Below are 6,776 nucleotides of genomic sequence, written 5' to 3'. Positions count from 1 at the left end.
CAAAATGATAGTCCTCCTCTTCTTCAAAAAAGAATCCGAGAACTCCATCCGGGCATTTTTTCATTCTCCAATATCCCAGCCGTCGCCACACTCCCAGGAGGATTTTCTTTACAACCGACGCTGGCATATCCTTGCAACCTGTTAATTCCATTTTTGGCATATTTAATTGACAAAAATATTTTATTATTTAATGTATATTTCGGCTGGCATATATTGATATGGTTTCCATATTTGTGTAAATCTAAACTTGGAAGGAAAGTTGACTAGCTTTCCTATTTATGGAAATTGAGGTAAAAATGGTAAGTTTTGATTACACATTGATTCTTTGCTAACCAGCTGTTATTCTGATCTTGTGTTGAGTTTCCCATTTTCTAAGATCAGGTTTCTTGAAGAGAAAACCAGAGCTAGACTTTCCTTTTTCTATAAAAGGAAAGTTGTAGTTACTGCCCACGATTCTGTAGGTACAGAAACGGAAATTCCTCGACTGATTGAAGAATTATTTTAGGGAAGTTTCTAGTGGGTTGAGGTCTTGTTCAGACCGAATGTAAGCTGTCTATGAGATGTATATTCATTATAAATACATCTTATAGTATCTAGGTTTTGTATCTCTTTTCATACACTTAGAATTATATTCATATCTTAAGGATAGAGTGTCTTTGTTATGTTAACTCTTTTATTCACTTTCATATCATAAGAAAAGAGTGTCTTTGTTTTGTAGAGAAAAGTTGTTCTACTCTTACTCTGTTTATTTGTTGTTTGTATTGTCTTGAGTCTGTATTCAAGTCTACAACGAAGCAGAACATCAGTGCACCTTCGGGAGAAGGGTATTTACAAGCTTTCGGGAGATTGCTTTTGAAGTCTTGCATCGGGATGATACAAGCACACAACCTTCGGGAGATGGTGTTGGAATTTATTTTACCAGGATCTTAGATCTACTCACAAGTATGTTTATTAACATCCTAAATATGAACTTTCTAAAACGATGAAATAAACACATATAAAGTTTAAGAAACCTTACATTGGGTGCAGCGGAATAATATGACTCCTTCCGTTCAGATATCTAGCCCTTGATTCCTTTCTGTAGCAGAGCATTATCAATATCTGAACCTGGATCTCTTTCTCTGAATCTTTGATGCTGAATCTCCTTTGCTGATGATCTTTCTTCACGATCTTCCTCACTATGATTGAGGTATCACTTGATGTGTGTGGGCACTACTCTAATCACTAAGAGAGGTTCGAAATATTGAGGAAGAAAAGAGAGAGAGAGTGGCGGCTAGAGAAGAGAGTGGAGGCTCAGGTTTTTCTGATTCAGAAAGTGTGTAATTTTCCTGAAGCCTTCACTATCTATTTATAGCATTCCACTAGGGTTTGATTTGAATTATATGGCATTAAAATAATGAAAAAATCATTTAAAAAAGATAACACAAGTGGCCGGCCCTATGCTAGGTGGACTGGGCCTTGATTTTTGCAATTTTGCAATTTTACCACTTTTGTATCTGATTTTCTCAAAAATGCCAATTTCCTAATTCAATCATTTAAATGCCAATTCTAACTATTTAATAACTATAAATAATTATTAAATAATATTGTCATTTATCATATTTATTAATTGAACCATACAAAGTATCATAATTAACAAATATGCCCCTATAAACTCTTTCTTTACAATTTCGCCCTTACTTAGTGAAAATTTCACAAATAGACATAGTCTAATTCGTGAATTATAATTGATTAATCAAAACCAATTACATGAGTCTTACAAGCAATATTATCTCAACTAGTGGGGGGACCATGGGTCTATATAACCGAGCTTCCAATAAGTAGATCAAGAATTTAGCACTAAAATTCACTAACTTATTAATTCTTCGTTGAATCCACGCATAGAACTCAGAATTGCACTCTCAGTATATAGAATGCTCTATATGTTCCACCATATAGACACATCATTAGTTATCCATTGTTATAATCCTAATGTGATCAATGATCCTCTATATGAATGATCTACACTGTAAAGGGATTAAATTACCGTTACACCCTACAATGTATTTATTCCTTAAAACACTTGACCCCGTATAAATGATATTTCAGCTAATGTGAAATGAGTACTCCACCATTTATGTTCGTTTGGTCAAGCTCGAAGGAGATCATCCTTTGCTTACTATTCGCCAGATAGAAGCTATAGATTCCATGTTTATGCTAGCGCTCCCACTCAATTGCACTACCGTGTTCCCAAAATGTACGTATCACCCTGACCTAAAAGTAGGCTTAACTAACAAATCAAAGAACACGAATAGCCTCTCGAGATTGAGCCTAAACATATCAGGATTAAGATCATTTGATCTAGGATCAACTAGGCGATATTGACTTGAATAGATATTACGGTAAGTTTAATAAATCTAAGTCAAAGTTCAATATCGGTCCCTTCCGATGCATACTCCATGCATCCAACCTGAGCTTTACTTTAACCAATGTTCTGGAAAGAACATAGTATTTCTCCAAATACAAGTAAACTCTGGTTGTAGATTATCATATCAGTAAAACCCTGTGTCTGATAAATCTAGGAAACTTTATTCACATAGTCATGTTTACTTTCCAATGTGTTGACAGCACAATAAACAAGATCAAGTATGTGAAAAGGGTTTCAGATGAATTTATACATTATGTACATATAATCATGAAATAAATCATGTGAACCATGCAACATTAAATGTTATTTCTGATCTATATTAATAAGTAAATCTGATTATATTGAAATGAGTTTTATTTAGGGCATAAAACCCAACAAACTCCCACTTGCACTAATATAAAACAAAAAGTGCGTTTCAAATAATCTCAACACCTTGATATACAAATCAAGTGTAGTAGTAGTAAACTCCTCGTAATAGGATCTGAAAAGTTGAATTAACCACAACCTTTTCTCCACCATTACTCTTCCTTTAATCACAAAATCATTGATAATGTGAAATTCCTCTCTATATGTTTACTCTCTTGGGATACTGGATTCTATACCTTTGGCAACTACTTTTGGTTAATCAGGAAATTAACACTAGTAGTTTAAGGCAATTTGGAATGGTGCCAAAGATGTATAGAACTTTCCTTAGACTGAATAAGTAACTTTCAGTTAGCTTTAACATTCAGTCCCTTTCTGGTAGACCTAGAGACTTCAGATAGGTTTTTACACTTCTCCAAAATCACTATTCCACCCCAGAGTAACCACCATCTTATCAGAAATATTTACTAGCACATAGGCAAATTTCGAAATCTGATATGGTGTAGTCTAAGAGTTTTAAACACACCCTTATAGACTAACATATAGTTCCTCTTCTTAATCTTAAGATTTACTTGATTGTCTTCCAATGTTCTTCTCCTGGATTAATCTAATACCTACTCATTACTCCCACTCAACAGCAGGTGTCTGGTCTAAGGCATACAAAAGCATATCTAAGACCTCTCACTGTTGATGTAAGAAATTCTTTCATGGCTTTATCTTTTCTGGAATAGTCAAGACTTTTCCTTAGATAAATAAAATCTATACCTAAGAAGTTGTGAAGCTTCTATAGATTGCCATTAGAAAGAAAATGCTTCAGCATCTTACTAAAGTAAGTTGCTTGCATTAGAGTAAGTAATTACCAGGTATACCACAAGCCATAGGTTTAGATAAACTCAAACCTATAATACTAGGAACAGGAAGTTTTGTTAAGTCCATTGAATGGACTTATAAACGAAAATTTCCTTTTATGTCCTTGTAATAGAAAACTTTAGGTTACTCCATGTGAATGGATTAAACCATAGTTCTTTTGGCTTTCTTCTTAGTTTCTTATCTTGACAATCCATTACTTGTTTAAACTCACAATGGATTTTAATCACTAGTATCTCCCAAGTCATAAGAAAGTGAGTTCCTAGAAACTCTCCCACTACGACGAGGTACCGTGAATTATGTCGAAGAAAACTAAATGGTATTAACCTCTTTGGTTGTGACAAGACAACAGAGGCAGTGGGATCATCATATATTATATAAGATGATAGAACACTTTTGGAATCAAGAATTAAATATCTCCTTTATTTGCTACTTGTTTTCAGACTTAGTCATTATCTTAGAAAAGTAGTATTTGTTTGAACAAACACTTTCTTATCTATTGACTATGGGATGGTCCACCCCTAATCACTTAGAATAGCTAACAAACCATGGTTAACAGTTCTAGCCTTTCTTAAGATTTTGATTAGGTCATCCATGAATCTAGTAATGATTAACATTAAGTATACAACCATTACATCATTCTGAAATTGTATTACCATAGAAGGAATTAGGCAACGACTAGTAACTAATCATCAATATGCAACTCGAAATTTCTGTGGAGGTAAGTTTGGATATAATTCAAAAACCAATTTAATGATCTTTGAACTGCATATTTACTAACTATTTCTCCACCCCTATCAGTTCGCAAGATCTTTAACCACTTACCTTAATGGTTTTAACCATTGCTAGAAATTAATGAAATTTTTCAAAGATTTCAAATTTCTTTGGTAAAAGGTATAATCTAGAGTTATCGTTTTAAGAATACAACGAAAAAACTCATATCCACCCCTGAATGTACATTCATCTGCGAATGAGATGAACTACTTTCAGTGGATATAGGCATATTAACTCTTTGCAGAGATTGATCTTGTCAAAACCACTATGAACAAGATACAAATGCCATAGATTAAAAAAATGTGGTAGTGTCTTTTGATGACATAGGTTTAGTTACATCAAAGAGTTCTTAGAATACTTCAAGTGGATCCTGGTCACAGAATACCTAACTCATATTCCATACAGTTTTAATCCATTAATAGAAGATGGATATTAAACACTTGAAAAGGTGTAACTGTATTGTATTCTGGAATTAGAAATATAAGAAAATTTCTATTTGGAATCTAAAATTAAAGTCAAAGACTTAAATTTATACCAAATATTATGAGTAATTCTATCTTGGACCAGCACTACTAATACAAACTCTAAGTCAGATTTGCCCATACAAGTAGGAGATTTCTAAGATTGAGGATTTATATCAATTGGGAATAGAATTTCGGGATTATAATCATATGCGTCATTTAATTTCTTAAGAGAAAATATAATGACATGAAATGATTTATAGACCATTCATCCAATGATATATTATTGAGCTAATTCGAAATGAATAAGCTAAGAGGAATTAGGATAATTTCGTTTATAAATAAGAATCCAACGATGCTTCGATTAGCGAAAGACAAAGTAATCTTATTTATGTAATCTTCTTGTTTCATATCGTAAAAATACTAGTCTAAGGTGTCATCAATTGATGAACAGCTAGATGTTGCATATACAATATTTATCTTTCGAGATCTAACACTATTATGTATGTCTAATGGTGAAAATCCACTAGGGATTTATCTCATTAGATAAACAAGCCAAGTTAGACCAACAATGAAGATTCGAAATTAAACTACAACTTAATAACAGAAAATAACATGGTTCAATATAAATTCATACACAATTCAGAAATTATAAGCATATAGCAAGTAGGAATGACAAGTGAAAATACTAAAACTTACAATCCTAAATAATTTCCAAGGTTTTCAACAAACTGATATCAGTGTCCCGTTTAGGCGAGAGTCAAAGCTACCATTCATTGAATAGAGTTGTCAGCTCGTCTAAAATGTTAAACATTCTAGCAACCTTTTATTCGATCAAGATTGGAATTCAGCGTTGTCCCGTTTAGGCGAGAGTCAAGGCAATTCTATCTTATGAGCTTCCACCATTGTTTCATAATTTGCAAGTCAAGTATGGTCGCCACCATTAGGGTGATCCATACCATACAAAACACTTACAAACTACTTATCATGCGAGGTTAAATGGTGCGAAATTGCTAATGAACGTTCCTCCATTAGGGAGGATTACTCACTAAAACAAACGCGGTGTAAAACCCACAATGGAGATCGAATGTCTCTATAATAAAGCTCATTATTTGAAAAGAGTTGTATTTTCTTTTATTCTCTTTATTTATTCTATTTATTTTAAATATATATTTATTTAATTAAAATTTCCAATTTAGAATGAAAAATTCTAAATATAAATTTTAATTTAATATTTATAAATTTTACTTAGATGGATATGAAAATAATATGAATTATTTCCATCTTAGTAATAATTTCCAATAAATATTTAGAAAAAATATTTAAGTTGTTACAAAATTAATTTAAATTAATTTACAACTCAAATTTAATTTTCTATAAATATATATTACATTTCGAAAAATTAAAGTATTTAAGAATACAATTTTCGAAAAATGCATATTAAAATAAAGAATAAATCCTGGAAAAATTATTCTAATTTAATGTTGGCCCAAAATTAATTTATAAAATTAATTTACAACAAAAAATATCATTTTCCAATTTAATTAAATATATAAGAAAAATTTCAAATATTTAAGTATGATGATGAAAATCAACTTAAATATTAATTTTCTATTTAATTAAATACACTAAAAAAAATACTTCAAGCAAAAATATCACCTATCTAGATTTTCCTTTGACTAATTAATTCAATTTCTAATAATATACTTTAATTCAATTTATTTTAAATTAATCAATAAATGAAAAAATCATTGATTTAAGTTGATCCAAGAATTAATTAAAATAATTAATTTACAACTTAATCTATTTTTCAAGATAAAATTCGAAATTCTAGCATTTAAGAAATGCAATTTCGAAAATTGATTAATAAAATAAAGAAAAAATATATTTTGAAAATTATTTAA

Source organism: Cannabis sativa, chromosome 5, assembly GCF_029168945.1.
Source record: "Cannabis sativa cultivar Pink pepper isolate KNU-18-1 chromosome 5, ASM2916894v1, whole genome shotgun sequence".
Taxonomy (NCBI): Eukaryota; Viridiplantae; Streptophyta; class Magnoliopsida; order Rosales; family Cannabaceae; genus Cannabis; species Cannabis sativa.
Note: the sequence above shows the minus strand (reverse complement) of the source record.